Genomic DNA, 16,911 nt, shown 5'->3' with positions numbered 1-16,911 from the left:
TCCACTGTGGCACTTTCATTCACAACCACTGCTGGGCTGAGCTTGGGCGTGAGAGCTTGGTGTGCCGAGGGAGTTCAACTTGCAGGTTGGTGCAATTTCTGCAAGTTAAGTGAAATTCTTCTCCACCTTCCTCTCTCTCTCTCCCTTTCTCTCTTTTGCTCTCATTCTATCGAGTAGGATTTTGTTGTTTCAGGCACTCAGCTACTTTTCTGCCCTTTCAACCGCTTCCAGAGTGTCTCTTTGGTGTGTTCTAGCTGCCGGTCTCACCCAGCAGGGGGCGGGGGGCTGGGAGAGAGAGAGAGAGAGAGAGAGAGAGAGAGAGAGAGAGAGAGAGAGAGAGAGAGAGATGCAGGGCCACACAGGGCAACATCTCACCTCGGCTCCACAGCCTTTACTGAGGGGGCAAGACAGAGAGAGAGAGAGAGAGAGAGAGAGAGGGATGAGAAAAGCAAAGAGTGCAAAAAGAGGTATAATACAGAAAGAAAGAGCAAACGAAAGAAAGAAATTAAGAGGGGCATGATCGCAAGAGGGAGAGAAGAGGCAAAATGGAAAATGAAGGAATGAGAGTGTGTGTGTGTGTGTATGTGTGTATGTGTGTGTGTGTGTGTGTGTGTGTGTGTGTGTGTGTGTGTGTGTGTGTGTGTGTGTGTGTGTGTGTGTGTGTGTGTGTGTGTGTGTGTGTGTATGTATGTATGTGTGTGAGAGAGAGAGAAGGGGGGGGAGTGAAAGAGACTGGATGGTTGCTTACAGTCTGAGGAATTACCTCAAACAAAAGCCCCTCAAACAGGAGCAAACAAAAGCGAAAGGAATTAGACAGAGGCCATGACTGCTGGTAATTAAGAAAACATAAATCCTATTGAATGGCTGAGAGCGCACTGCTACACACACAAAACACTAAGGCTTGCTCTCTCACACACAGACACACACACAGAAAAACACATGCACACACACAAACATCCAGCCCCTAACTGCAAAGCTTCCTTGGAGTGAATGAGGGAAAGAAGAGATGGCAAACCGCTCAGTGTGTCACCACAACACATACTGCTACTAGGGGGCAGGGGGAGGGTGCAAGGCTGTGCCAACCTGGAGACGACTCTGATCCGGTGCCCGCTCAGCAATGATGGCACGTCCCATCCAAGCCATAAACACCGCCAACCTCTTGGGTTTCAGCTGCACCCGCTGCCAACTGGGCCCTATCGCATCCAACAAGCTGGCACCGGGCCCCTCCGAGAGGGCACAGCACAAGAGGCCGTGCCCTATTTATTACTGTAACCAGACTCAAAGACTCATGGTCTGAGAGAGAAAGAGAAAGAGAGAGAGAGAGAGAGAGAGAATCCTATTCTGGCCAATCAGGCAAAAACACATCCCCGAGCCAAAGGGGTAAAGAGATATGTGTAACAGAGAAAGATGTGTGAGATGAAAGACAGATTAAAGAGGGATGACAATGAGAGAGAGAGAGAGAGAGAGAGAGAGGTGATCAATCCATTACACAGATCCAAACTATCTCCTCTATGGAGTACACTGAACATCCATCCACTGTGGCAATGTTATTTAGGTAACCTGAACTGCCAAAACAGTCCAAGAGGCCAAAATTATCTCACCATTCTCCTAGCTGGAATTTCAAGAGTGTGAAGAATCCAGCAACGCTGAAGTTTAAGGAAACCGATACATTTTGGCACACTGGCCTTCATAAAGGAATCCTTTCTGAACTCATCTTCACAAACATGAGAGACGTCACATCTCCAGGAATCACCTTGCACTCACAGGAAATGAGGACAGAGGAATGCGAGCGATTCCGAAAGTGGCGGCTACCTCCCAGCACAGACACTGTAGCCCGAGGGCAAATCCACCCAATCAACCTTAAGCATATCATCTCAGACAAATGAACATGTTAGGAGCTAATGCTACACAGGCGGTGGTGGAAATCACTGTCAGGTAAGCTCTTTGTTCCTTTGGCTTTCAGAGTGGTGATTGACTTGGGGGATGAATGAAGCCTGTTTGTTTGTTTGCTTGATGCTATCCATCCATCTGTTTGTCTGTCCATCCAGTGTCCATATCACGCCTGGAGATGGGAAACCTTCCCTGTCTTAAAGGCCAATATAAACCATGCAAACACACGTATACACACAAACACACAATACACACACCACATAAACCGACACACACACACACACACACACACACACAGACACACACACACACACACACACACACACACACACACACACACACCACATAAACACACACATACACATTAGCAGGTAGGACATAAGGGGCTGCTGTTCAGCCGACTGTGTGTTAGAGGCAGCATTCCACAGCGATGCACCTCCTGATTAAGATGCAGCTCTCGCCACGGCACCCCTCCACTCCCTATGCGCTCTATGTAGGTCAGTCCTAGCAAATCTTTCTTTTTATGGTGACTTATATCGAGAGAAAAAAAGAGAAAAAACAGAGAACACAATACAGACAGTGTTACAAAAACATCTCCCGTGGAGTTCTGAGAGGCATTCGTTGGTGCGATCGTGCCATTAACGGCGGCACACACAGGCTTCATTTCAGGATATTTATTTTTTATTCCTCTGCTGCATTGCATGTGTGGGCGTCTTAATTGGTAATTTAATTAGAGTGAATTGCAGGAGATGTGTAAAATGGGACCTGTCAAGCCCTCTGTCCTCCCCTTGCCAGTCTTTTCATTTCCCCTGAGTTCATTTGCGCTGGGCTCTATCAGCAGGCTGCTTTTGACACAGAAATGTGTAGGATAACAAAGTGTTTTTTTCCCCAAAGCTATATTGTATCCTTACCCAAATTGATTTCTGTGTGTGTGTGTGTGTGTGTGTGTGTGTGTGTGCAACTGGGAGTTCATTATGCAAATGCTTGCAGGTGTGTTTGTCTCTCTGTGTATCAAATCTGTGTAGGTGTGTTTATATGTATTGTTTATTATTCACATGCAAATGTGTTTGTGTGTGAGTGTGCATTTGCCTTCTCATTCCCAAGTGTGTGTGTGTTTGTGTGTGTGTGTGTGTGGAGTATATGGTTACGTTCTGGATGCGATAGGGCTGATTCTGTAATTACAGCTGTGGGTAGTGGCTGGGTGAGCTGAGGCACACAGTGTCATTTACTCGCTGCCCGAAAACCCCCATCGTGTCCCGGGACGGTGTTGTCTCAATGCACAGGTCAGGTTCTACACAGCTGCCCTTCATCGGCCCAATCAATACGCAGCAAAGGAGTCAGAGCCACTATTCTATTCTTCTATTCTTCCCCAGGCAGTCTTGTAGAGACTCCTAGCCTTCCATATCCTTTATGTTGCTTTGAATATATGTTAGTAGGGAGACATATTTATCCTGGATACAGTCAACCCCCACATACATGCACGAATGCACATGTGTGTGTGTGTGTGTGTGTATGTGTTGGCATGTGTACATAAATATACCATCGCATGGCATTTCAGCACACACACACATACAAGCTGCTGGCAAGTGGCACAGGGAGGCGAGTGCCAACAGGCCTGTGAACCGGCTGGCATGCGTATGCCCACGATTCCCGACACGCATATTCAACACGCATGACGTGATAATGCTGCACACAACATGGCAGAGTGTGGGGGAAATGTTCCGGATTGTTCCCTAGCATAACTGAGGCCTTGAGGCTCCACGAGCGTGGCCCACAATAATGATCTGTTTTTAAACAGGCCCGAGGCTTAGAGCTAACGTTAACGTCCCACACTAATGAGCTTAATCAAAGTGAGAGTGATGATGAAAATGTTGCCTTCAAAACATGTCGGCACAAGCCCTGGCCACTGCATCCACTTCCAAATGGAAACACAAAGTGTAGGTCTTCAAGCAGACGCACAATGTGGCCTAAATGGGTTAAATGCGGTGTGCCAGTGTGTGTCTTTATCAGGTCACACCCTAAGTGCAAAGGCACAATGAATCATTTGGTGTTTAACACTATGACACTTTCATTGGGTACATACATTTTGAGACTGGGTGTTGACAAAACGCAGATGAAGGGCTCCAGGTTGCTGGAGGTGCTGAGGTGAGCAGGGTACAGCCAGCCCCAACTAAAGGTCACCAAGAGGCTGCAGTTCATTTTATTGGCGTCTCATTTAAGACTGGTGTTGGGGTCTTCATCTACAAAAACATGAAAGGGTAGTCGCGATTAATGACAAATGCAACGTTTTCAAAATATGTGGCAGACAGGGCACAGTCAATCAATAATTAAGGGGGACTCTGCTCCTGTAGCTGTGTCCTATTAGTAATAACACCTACTTTTAAGACTGACTGTGGTGAGGGGATTCCACACCTGATCAAGGTGATTGTTAATCTACAACTATGGGTGGCGTAGCAGCCATAATGTGGGTATATTCTACTGTTGTTGCATTGATAGTGCAGTCATACCTCTACCATCCAAGAAATACATACCATGAAAATCATTCAATGCATCCCAGGAGTCCTATTTACCATCAAGTCCTGACATAACACAGTTGTCTGCAATTAGCACGGTTGACCCACAATTTCAGCTAAAACCCTTATTCTGGGATTAGAGTTGGGGTTAGCGTTATCTAACCCTAGCCTCGCAGGATCAGATATGACTTTGGCACTTTGTGATGAGGGAACGGGAGTCTAGGAACTGTGGTTGTGATTACAGGGAAATCTGCCGCAAACAAAGCTTGCATTCTCTCCAAAGTCCACTTACCACAAGACAAGAGGACCACTGACCACTGCAGTATTCCGTGGGAGTCAGCAACACCACTTTGCTGTGACTACTACTTTATGTCTTTCCCCTTTGCATTCCTGTATTATTTCAAACATATGCATATTTATTTTTTTACTTCAATGTATTAACTTTTCATTGTACCCTCGGCACCATTGTAAATGAGGGTCTTTTCCTTCAATGTGTTTTTACGAGTCTTAAATAAATAAAAATACAAATACAAAAAATACTTTGAGCTTTACCTTCAGAAGGCATAATAATCTCAAACAATGCCCTAATCATTCCAAAACACATTTAAAACAAATTGCCTCAATAAGTCCCCCACATATGTAGCAAAATTAACCTAAGCAAGACTAACCTAACTAACCCCAACCATGAATGAATACTTTTACTCAATAAGTCCCCCACATATGTAGCAAAATTAACCTAAGCAAGACTAACCTAACTAACCCCAACCATGAATGAATACTTTTTTTTGCAGTGTGACTTTGTTCAGACTCATTTAGACATCTAAATTACTATGCTCAATATATCTCTGTTGCCTTCACGTACATGTACATGTACTTCTTGGTAATTGATTCCATGATACTGGTATGGATAACCTTGGGACGACTACAGCGATACAGCAGAGGCTGTGTAAGCTACAGGATCATTCACTGTATAACGGCATACAGAGATGGCATACAGCAGGATATGTCGGTGCTCCGAGTGACAGCAGCAGCCGAAAGCTGTCTATGACAGTCGCTCGATGAATGCTTTAAACTGCAAGCATGATCGTTTCAAATTTTAATTCATCTTTTAGTTCTGCTTTGACCAACCCCACTGGCTGGACAAAAAAAAGTGTTGGAGAATGTGTCTATTTGAGTCTGCTTATTCGTGATAAACAGTTTTTTTCTTTGACGCTGGTGGCCTTTTGTGTTGGCGCTCTCCTCGTCCGTCTCTCTCCCCATTTCACAAAACCGACAAAATAAATAGAATGGAAAAAAAGAAAAAAAGGAAGAAGAAGAAAAAAGAACAACTTCTAGCTAGCAACTGAACTCATGGGGAGGTCATGGTTGTAGATTTATGTGGCAGACCGACAACATGGCCAGTTGCTAGGCAATAAGGTAAGCTTTCACATTTCTGCTACCAATTGAATAAAAGTACAGAAAATGACAATATACATTTTCCGGGACAGTCACTCAAAAAAGAGAACAATCCTGGAAAAAACAGACAGGTGGCAACCCTAACTTGATATGCAGGGGCTCCTTTTGGTCAGACTGGCTGGAGTACATCACAACCAGAGAATAGAAAAACTAGTTGCTGTTTCTATTTTCTCATGAAAAAAAGGATGCAATCAGATTTGGCCATCTGCTGGATACAAGACCATGTAAGATTAAAGATGTCAGACCTCTCCTTGTCGTCTCTCTCTCTCTCGCTCTGGGATCACTCTGTCAGTCTGAGAGAATATTTCTGACCATCAGAACATTTAGGCGGAGCAGGTCAGTTGACCAATCCTGTTTATTACGGCTCCTTCTCTCTCTCCCCCAAGAATGACTGCTCTGAATGTGGGTCTTTCCCTCTGCTCTCTCTTCTTCCTTCTTCCTTCTCTCTCTTCTCTCTCACTCTCTTCTGACTGATGAGATGAAGCTGATAGAACGCCCTGGACAGACAAGAAATACTCTCTCTCTCTCTCTCTCTCTCTCTCTCACACACACACACACACACACACACACACACACACACAAACAAACACACTGAGGGCAGACATTCCAAACATTAATTATGACAGACAGGTTTGTCTGCCACAACCATAACTAATGGTATGGGGGAGGGCTGGGGGGGGGGGGGGGGGGGGACTGCATTTGAGAAGGCTGTGAAGGGTTCTTCACCCTCAGAGGCTTCCTGCATTAACAGGTCAGACAGGCAGGCAGTTGGCAGACAGCAGAGGAGACGAGGCGAGGGAGGTTGGAGGAAGAGGAGGACGAAGAGGATGAGGGCTCTCATGGAAGTTTTTATCATCCAGTGTGTGGGTGTGAGGAGGACAACCTCTGCCTCTCCAATTTGCATCAGAGAAGCCAGCAGTTTGTACCATGAAGGGCTGGGTAGGAAGTTGTGGTTAAGCACAAGAATGAACACAGAAAGGTACCCAGCCTACACACACACACACACACACACACACACACACACACACACACACACACACACACACACACACACACACACACACACACACACACACACACATGGCTTGGGACGGGGGGTGTTGGTGGAGGTGGTGGTGAGAGTGGAACTAAGCACAAAGCTTCAACTTCTTCATCCTCTCCGACAAGCCTGACTGAAAATCTAGGGCTTACTATCTTACACAACCAACCCTCATCATTTCAGCAAAAAAATGCACCCAGACTGACATTCAGATTCCTGGGCGCGTACTATTTTACCATGCACCTTGGCAACAAGATACCTATGATTAGCATCCAAATGTCTCACCTGACATCTGTGTGTACAGCAGTGGTGGCTCCTGAAAAAATTCTCAGGGGGGGCAATTTTTTTGATAATGATTAAGGCGACCCATTCAGTACATTAAGTTAGCTGATTAACTCATACAGCAATACCTTTTTGTCCACTATTGGCAGCACACAACAGTAATATGTCCCCTCTTGCTACATAGCTAGAGTAGCAAGTTACAGGTGGAAAGCTATGGAAGAAAGTTGCATCCAGGAGCCTTCATAAGCAAACATGATGTGGCTCCACATTAAATGATCCCACTTTTTCATTATCCACGTGTCTCAAATGTTGTATGATGTAACATAGCTTAACAGGACACATGATATGTCCAGTAACATCATAAAGAAGGGGTAACATAAGTCAAAACCAACAATATTTATTGACTGATCTTGAAAGTATTGACTTACAAAAGCAAAATAAGTCATCACATAAAAAATTATTCAGTGTTAGGGCAAGAATCGAACTGTGAAACACACTGTAAAACCTATGAAAAGTGACAGTGGTATATGAAATACAGACCGCGTTAGCCACTTTCATTCGAATTCTCCCTTTGTAGAAACCTGTTGAATGGATACATTTGGTCTAGGAAGTCCTAATTGTTTTGTTGTCAATTTATCTTCATTAGTACGCCGACTAAAAAGGAGTTTCTGTCAAAGAGCGAATCGAGTTACTGGACAGGGCAGCCATCTTGACAGAATATGCCTCCGTCGAAGCTGTATGACGTTCGTATAGGCTTTTACGTCCACTACTTATGACAAGACATGGAGGGGCGAGCCCTCCCGGAAGCCATAGAGAATGCATTGAGAGCTCTGTTTTGTGAAAAAAATGGATTTAACATGGGAGTCAATGGGAGAGGTCTGGGGCGATTTTCATTTCGCCCCAAATCGCCCCAGAAGGGGCGGGGCCATTTGAAGCACGACTTTAGGCTGACTGAACGACTGTTACCTGATTCGACAATGACATACAGAGGCAGATCAGACGGTCTAGTGGTAGAATCCGACAGAGGTTTTTTTTTTTTTTTTTTTTCCCTAGGCAGTGCGTCGCCCCAATCGCCCATATGGACGAGCCGCCCCTGGTGTACACTGTGTTGATATGTGATGTCATTGTTGTGTTGTTTGTCACACACACAGCCTGGTGTGAAGATAATGATTAAAAGCCAAAAACACCACAGATACTTCCTGCCTTCCCTTTCTCCCCTTCTCTTTAGAAAAAAGCTATGTATAAAGTCAGGCAATCAACACCGTTTCTCAACAAAAAGGTAAAGGTCCTGGTATTAGCCAATCAAAGGTATCATATTTTCTGTTCCGGTCAGGTGACTGGTCTTACTTCCTCTTACCACCGATTGTCTGCTTACCACCCATTGTCTACTGACACACTCCACAAACAACTGCTATCAAAATGGCATGCAGGAATGTAGCCGTCTTGAATGCCTTTCACAACGATAAAATACTATGTTGACAGACATACTGTATGTCCTCAGCAGACACTAAGGGACTTGTTGATCAGCAAATTTGATCTTTTTTCTGGGAACTCTGCTTCACCCAATGCCTACCTGACAGGTTCTAGAAGCTTCTTCTGAAGGGACGCTTCCCTGCTATGATGAAAGTACAGCCTTTCACTCAGTTATCTTGACGTGACCAGCTAACAGCCGGCTATAAGTTAAACAGTTGTCTTGTGGGAATGTGGCCACTGCTAAATCAGTAGTTCATTACACATCACCTACGCATGCATCCTGAAAGGTCAAACACATTTATGTCATGATGTGCAGGTCACATAAGTATGGAAATGACCACTGACCTTCGTCAAGCCCAGAAGATGTCATTCCCTGTGGCTGCCCTTTCCCTTTTGGGAAATCACTCAGCTGGATGCTATGTGTGTAAGACGACGTGTCTTCAATTTCTAGTGTTTTTGTTGTGAGTTCATGTACTCTGTGGCAACTCTTTAGATCATTGTCATAATGTATTTGATTTTGGATACCACCAACTCCAAACCAAAAGAAACTAGATGAACTGACCCAGTGTCTGAGCACCATGCAGGGAGTGGTGAAGCACAGTATTAGGTACGGTGAAATCCCTCTGAGATTGCATAGCTGACACATACCCAGTCATCCCAGATTGACTCTCTTCATTACACAGGGACAGTTAGGGGAAAGTAGGGAGTTTTGGTAGGGTTAAATTACGGTCAGTAGGCCCTAGCTAGCGAGGTTTGTTTGTGAATGTACATCCCGAGAGAGTATCCCTAATTAGCTTGCATAGCTCAGGGCTCTCACTGTGTGTAAGACTAATGTCAGCAAAATTCAAACTAACTGGGGTATGTACATAGACCAGCATATTTCACTGGAATTCAATTCAGTTATATTTGCATGGCTCCATTGCCACTGAGAGTTTTATTTCAAGGTGCTTTACATGTTCTACAAGCATTTACATATTTGTTGGATGACAGTGGGTGCATGCACACGTTTTGTCTGTTGACATTTTGTCATAAATCTTAAGGACTCAATATACTTTTACGACTCCGTTACTCCGTGGTCACGCAGTTGCCTCGACGGACTCGTATTCATTTATGGTTCTCCGACGGTTGTGGGTGTTGCAAAGCAATTAGAAAAAAAAGATGCCGGCGGACCAAACTCCGTAGATGGTCGAATTTGTACATAAAAGTTGTTTGTTTGACTTTTTTTTGCTTTTTTTTTTAAAGTTACCGAGAAATAGACACTAATTGTAACTGAAAAATACGTCAAAGGGGATTTGCTAGGTGTCTGAGCCAGCTATCTAATGTTGGCATACTACTACCCACAAGGTAAACAGCGATGTATTGACGGATTGACGGAGACGGATAGTCAAAAAAATTGGGAGGTGCACGTGAGGCCACGGAGAGGTGCTCAAAGAGGGTTTGCCACGACGGAGAGGGCTCTCTGTGTCTCTTTAAACGGACGGCCATAAATTGCTTTTTAGGCACACCCTTGCAATATCTGTCCTAATACTTGTTGGGTAAGTGACCAGAAACGTAGTTGAACAAGGTTAACATGACCTCATACATATCAGAGGGCAGTACACTGAGGAGTCTGTGTGGGTAGACCTGAATGGGAGTAGGCAGTTATAACTATTGTTACAAGCACATACTGTAGGTCTACCATAATCAAACGCATACATAGAAGTATTTAGGCAGCCAGTCGGAAATTAGGAAGAGGATAAGAAAAGGTTAAGTAGGCAAAAGTAATCTAGTATCAACTCCAAACACTAGTCTGTCAATACTCTGAATGAATGCGCATACCTAATACATTAGCCAGTATGGCCTGTAATCTGTGCAAGGTGTCAAAAATCCACCCTGGTCAACAGAGCTCCGCAAGTGAAAGGGCCGGCTATATATATCCTCGTTGACGACTCTCCTTAAGAATAAAACAGTCTCTTCACCACGGTGCTTTAGTTTAGGGTATCTCCCAGTGTGTACTGAGAAGAGTGGGCATTGTCATGGCCTTAATATACTGATAAGTCGGTGTCACTCAAATGAGAAGTTAGAAAGCACCTCAGCGTCCCCCCACAGGAACGGAGGAGCCATCATCCACATTCATCTGAACAGCCTGTCAGTGTTCACCCCAAGCAGTGACCTTCACTCTGACTAACTACATCTCCATCTGACCCCCTCGTATATCCATGACCCCGCGCCCTCATTGCCCTCCACTAACCCTAGTTGATCAGAAAGGGGGGGGGGGGGGCTTGCTTCTCACACCTTTTCATTCCCACTCTCCTCGCAGCTGCTGAGAGAACCCTTCCAAGGGGAGGCACTAAATCTTTCCAATTAGCCCACCCAATGGCCTCCTGCTAACAGCCTGCCTTACGTCCTTGTGACTTCCAGTGAATGTCACTGCCGTCTACACTCCTTCCCTTTTCATAATGGGCTGTTCATGGACCTTGACCCTTCAAACACCTGACCTTATCAGACTGAGTGCTGACTTACAGGTTTTAATATTTGTTCGTTGGTCGGTGGCCAAATATTTATAGTTGGGTTCAGGTGCCCCCTGCTCCCTTCCCGTGACATACATGCTTTTTTTGCTCTAGAGGAACCTTTTTTTTTGGTAGCTGGAGCTTCGAACTCTGAGCTTTTTCAGGAACTCAATTTAGGAAGTTATTCTCTCTCCACTGGGAAATGAGTTCCTGGGCCTTAGGTTCTAAATGTTTTTTAGTTACTGCAATAGAGGAGGTATGCTTTTGTAGTCCAATAAACATTTTGGTGGAACTCAGTACTTTTGTTGCTGAATGGGCAAAAACAGAAATAACTAAGCAGATCCACACTGAACAGGCATTCTTAACTGCTTGGAAGGCCAGCCATTTACACAGAGAGCAAGCAAGTCTTAACAATTTACAGTTGTTAACCCGAAGACACCAAAACCACTGGGAAGAAAGAACTGACAAGGAGGGGCCGCTTCCTTGTTAGCTGAAATGGGAAGGCACCACTGATATAAATAGAATAATTGACATAACACCAAAATAAATGATGTCACTGCTTCAACTTTTTGTCTGGCTGTGACTATCTCCCACTTTTGGCATGTGCTGACATCACATCCTGCCAGTAAACTTCACACCTTTTGCATCACAAACCCCTAATTAGCATGATTGCTTACTCCTCTCCAGTCATCCATCCTAAGGTAAGGTAAGGTCATTAATACTGTCTCCGATGGCCCCGCTACATACACTGCTGAGCTCGTGTTCGTGGCATCTTGTGTGAAGAATGGGAGTCAGGTGCAGGGAAAGAACACGATGGTTCATTCTTTTTCTCTTCTCTTTCTTTGAGAGGGGGTATGCATCCCATCCTCCACAGATCTGGCCTGTATTTCACTACCCTTCTGCTCCTCTCTTCCCCTGCATTTCCTTCTCCATTCTACTCAATCTCAGCTGTCCCCCTTCTCTACTGAACCTGTCTGCCATGATATATGACATAGTGTGACTAGTGTGTTTGTTTGTGTACATGTTGCTTCACGGCATAAGTGTTCGTCTGCATATCCACACAAGAAACACTTTGATGATTCATTTTATTATGTTATTAACTAACTAACTAATATTCCCCGAATAAAATCATCTTCTACATTGAGAAACAGTTCCTGTGAGAATCCAACAAAGACAGTAAAACAATAACGCCAGACAACGGACGTCTTGCAGTTGTGTCTGGCTCTGCCCTCAAACTCTCCTCTCCTGCTGGTGCAGATGGTAACAATCCCATTAGACTGCTTCATGAGTGCAAATGAGGTTTCCTATCTCAGCCACCGCGCAGAGGGTTCATTTATTCATTCACTTAATCAACACAATTGGTTCCACCCTTTAGGGGTGCAGGAAATCTACAGCAACTGCTGGAATTTTCCACAAGAGTTGAGCTTACACTGACTAAAGCCGTTTCCCCCCTTGGCCCCTCTTCCTCTTGTAGGCAATTGGTTACAATGTGATTGCTTTAAATTCCTAAGATTCTAATTTACAGGAGCTAAATGCTGCCTCTGATTGGTGCAAGGTGCCAGCACCTGTGGAACACCTGAGAGCAAGGACAGGCCTTGCGCATCACAAAGTATTTTATTGCGCAATAAAGTTCGTAGATCAATCCCCATGACAACAAGACCAGCTTGCTGGTCCTCACCGACTGGCTCCTTTTCCCCCCGCCCTGGGCAGGTGTGTCAGAGCAAAGCTTTTTTTAAATGGCGAGACATGGACATCACTCTTATCTCACCCACTGGCTGTAGCTAATAATTGTAGTAGAAATTAAGCTGCTTAAAGAGGCAGTACTTCAAGTGTAGTGTGGCATATGGAGTGAGTCCTCACGCATTAAGTGAGACAGGGCTGAGTGGGACAGCGGTGATTCATGATCCTGATCCTTGGGATTAAAAGCAACATCTCATTCCTTATTTTAACAGCTCTGGAAGAAGAACATTTCATTTCAAGGTGTTTCAGTGGTGCAGTGAATCAATTTGAAGACTGAAATACACAGCATCTGCTGTAGAGCTTCCAGGACCAGGTTGGTCGTCTCAAGGCTGCCAAACAGCCATCACACCACAGCACAGGCTGACCATGTCTCAGAGAGTGTTGTGGGGAGGGTCCTTGGTAGCTGTGAGGAGGTGAAATCCCTCCCCCTTCTCACCGTGGCCAAAAAGTGGAGAAGGACTGGACTCCCCCACCAGAATTGTTGGGTCCGGGTTCCCCCACATTGGTGGATGGGTCCAATTGGGACTAATTGGACCAATTTAAGCTGCCTTATTAAAAGGTGCACCTCATTGTTGAGGGAGAGAGATCTGGACAGGCTGGAGAGCAAGAGACTGGCACATAGACCAAGCTGTAAGCTAGATGCGTGGCTACAGATTTGTGCCTAGTTTTTTTGCTTCTTGTATGTTTGTTCATTTTGTATATATGTTTTGGGGTTTCGAGTCCCCTTGTAAATAAATAGCTATTTTTGTAAGAAAGCCACCATCTCTTGCGAGTGTGTTTTCTCTTCAGCACCAACTTCAGCCTGCCTCCCACAACGTGGGATGGCCGACTCGGGCCATTTTTCACAGTAAAGATTCATAAGGCAGCACTCCACATGGGAACCTCTGCAAACAGCCGAGGCTCACGCAAAAATGGGCGAGAGACAATTGGTGAGAAATAAAAGAGAGAGAGAGAGGAAAGAGCAAGAAACAGAGAGATAATGTAGATAATGCAGCCCAGCTCTGGAGCCAGTATACAGTTAAGGGCAAAAATGGAGAAAAAAAATTAAGTATCGTAACCTCCTGAGAACCAACCTATAGACTTGTGTCGTCTGTAGTTGACAATTTTTTAAGGAAATCACAAAAAAAGAGAAATTGGATGACACTTTTTTTTCTTGGTTCCCAGGAGGATATGATATGGACCTAACGGCTCCGCAATCACTCAACACCGATCTTAACTATAAAATGGACATGGGTTTAGAAATAACACACACGACACAGACTGGGTTTAGTGTTCACCACATTCATAAAACAGGTAGACAGTCCTATTTCCCAATTGTATCTCCCCTAGCGCTAATGTGATAGACCTACACACAGAGACAGAAGAATGAATGGAGTAAGATATGAATATTACAGCACCACACTATATTTGAGGGTTTCTGTGATTTCTTCAACTAAATATAGACAAGGCCCTCATGATAATTAAAGCTATTTGTGACATCTAGATTTAGAAAGCACCGCAAGACATGCCATTCTCCCAACCCATATCTCAAAACAGATGACAACTGACGACCTGTGACAACCTATTTTAATACACCGATCAACTCCTTCTGAACGAGATAGAAGTGGGACTACATATCTGTATGACCCCTCAAGCATTGCCGCGTATGTACAGGCGCGTGCGTGCGTGCTGTCTCCGTTTTTTTCTGGCACTTTAACTCGTCAGTTCATTGCTGTGGAGTAAGAAAGGCCGTACAGGTGCAGCATTACCAAAAGCGTCAAGAGTGTGAGCATCCCCCTTCATGAATTTGACAGACAGGCTTAAGTGTTAAACTAAAAAAAAATTTGTTTTTCTGTCGAACCCAAAGTGGTAAAATATGTGCGCTGAATGTAGGCTAAGTTGTGGTTAAAGGACCAGATGGATAACAGCATGGGTTATTTCGTGTCACACACAACTGATGCAGTCTGACTACACGTGTTTGAAATTCGGCGTGTGCTCAATCATTTTTAAATAGGCAGTCACTCAGGAAGTTAGTTTAATTCGTGTTTGTTGCTTTATTTCATTTCAATACTCTTCGTCTGCATTATTATCGTAACTTTGGCTTGAAAATGGACCGACGCACAGTCTAGCCTACATGAGAATTCAGAAGGCTAGACCAGCCCACACCACCGTTCTTTTCCACGGCCAGCCAGTCATTCACCGGCAGGCTGATTCATAGCGGTTCCCGTGTGGATATATCCAGGCATTGAGCGTACAAAAGGCCATGTACGACAAAATAACGTTACCATCGCGACCTCATTATGCTCAAGCATTTGAGCGAACGACTGCTTCTTAAATGTATCACTGGCTTTTCCAGACAGAGGAAAGCAGCTACAGCAGCCATCCTGTCAGCAGGAGTATTCTCTAACCTAAATCCTCACTGCGCATCTAAACATCAGGAATACAAATGAAAAGTAGTAAATATTTCCTGAAAGCAGTATGGTTTGATAGTAAATCATTCATTATCATAAAATCATAGGCAACAGCATGGCTTATCCCAGTTGGCGAGTGACAAGCGCACACAGCGAATGATGCATCTTTTCTCTCAACCCCCGAGACTTTCCCTTGCAATCCGTTCTGTCGAAAAACCATGGTTCGGTCCATGAATGAATGAATGGGTGATAGAAACTCTTACTTACCTTGCTCATGGGGTGGGAAATCAACACCCGCTGTGCAACTTTCGCTGTATGTCGCCGGGGTGCCCAAGCAGTGGCGCGTGTCTGTCACTCGGATGCAGGCTTGTGCTGCCCCGCACACTCGGTACTGTTTCCCGACGCGATGATTTGCGTGCTGCTGCCTAGGACTCTCTCTCTGTCCCACCCAGACGGCCCGACGCACGTAGGGCCCTCCCCTGAATACTGACAAGAAGACCGTACCACAGACTGTGGTGTGGATGGCGTGGGGCGGGGAGTCTTAACGCCAGTCTGACAGACACGCCTTAGTGCACACTTATGGACTAAAATAAAACCAGTGCATTTTACGTGGGCAGTGGTTTGTCTTCATTCCCCCCTCGGGGGTATATGGTTAATCCGTTTATTTCATCATCTTATTTCTAAATAAACAGCCCACATTGTGAGTTCTTTGGTCGGGGACTTTCTTCTCCTGTGTATAACTGAAGAAAAAATGTAAATCTAAAATATTTTTTTCTCAAAGAAGCCAATGGGATATTACTAGTTTTGTTACGCCAACCATCAGATAACATATGATATCTCCTACAGCAGACAACTGTATTCCTCTCTGTCAAATATGTTCATGGCTGATCAAATTTGATTTGGTTAAATCAATAGCCTGTTGTGGACATCAAAAACTCATGAATTTTTTATTCATTCCACATCCAGATATTATCTGTCAACTGCTAAATAAAAGTTTCATCTGAACAGAAGGAGATGTGGAGGCCTTTTCATCTCTCATTCGTATGTCGTTTGAACCTGCTCCAGTACACATAGCAGAAAACTGGACATGCCTTCCATGCTGGACTTACCTCAAAAGAACAAAAACCCATAATTATTCCAGTGAATGTTAAAGACTAATTAAGTTGAATACTTGGGATAGTTAAGGGGTAGGCTATCACCAATAGATTAAGGACAAATTCAGAGAGTACATTTCCAAATTAACGGTCATTTTGTAGGCTACATTAAGCGATGCATGGTTTCAAGAGAAATAAAATCAATTGCATGTGTATTATACTATACTTCGCTTAGTGCCTACTGTCTTTGATGACCTTGAACCTTATAAAGGTTACCCTTTTCATATTACCTGTAATGCAAGCAGTCGCTCACTTAATACACTTAATGCAAAAAGACACTAAGCACAGGGAACACCAAATAAGAAGGATCTCAACCATAAAGTGGTTTCTTCTGAGTTGTGATTTTTATATGATAACATGTGGATTGTTGTGGAAGTGGAGGGGTGTGAAACAGGTTTTGCCACTTCACACATTTGCTTAAATTCACCACAAACCATCAAATGGCTAGGAATACCCTTAGGTGATGTATAGATAAAAAAAAAAAAC

General features: G+C 44.4%; 1 protein-coding gene across 1 annotated transcript in view; it reads right to left on the bottom strand.

Moving 5' to 3' along the window:
* Window positions 1–15,788, bottom strand: part of si:dkey-97m3.1 (fatty acyl-CoA reductase 1) — a 63,616-nt gene extending 47,828 nt beyond the window's left edge. Inside the window, exon 1 of the mRNA XM_031582877.2 lies at window positions 15,539–15,788. The gene's annotated coding sequence lies outside the window, so the exon portion shown is untranslated. The remainder of the gene's footprint in view (window positions 1–15,538) is intronic.
* Window positions 15,789–16,911: the final 1,123 nt, after the last annotated feature.

This window comes from Clupea harengus, chromosome 16, assembly GCF_900700415.2.
Source record: "Clupea harengus chromosome 16, Ch_v2.0.2, whole genome shotgun sequence".
Classification (NCBI taxonomy): domain Eukaryota; kingdom Metazoa; phylum Chordata; class Actinopteri; order Clupeiformes; family Clupeidae; genus Clupea; species Clupea harengus.
This window is presented reverse-complemented; position numbering and strand designations above follow the sequence as displayed.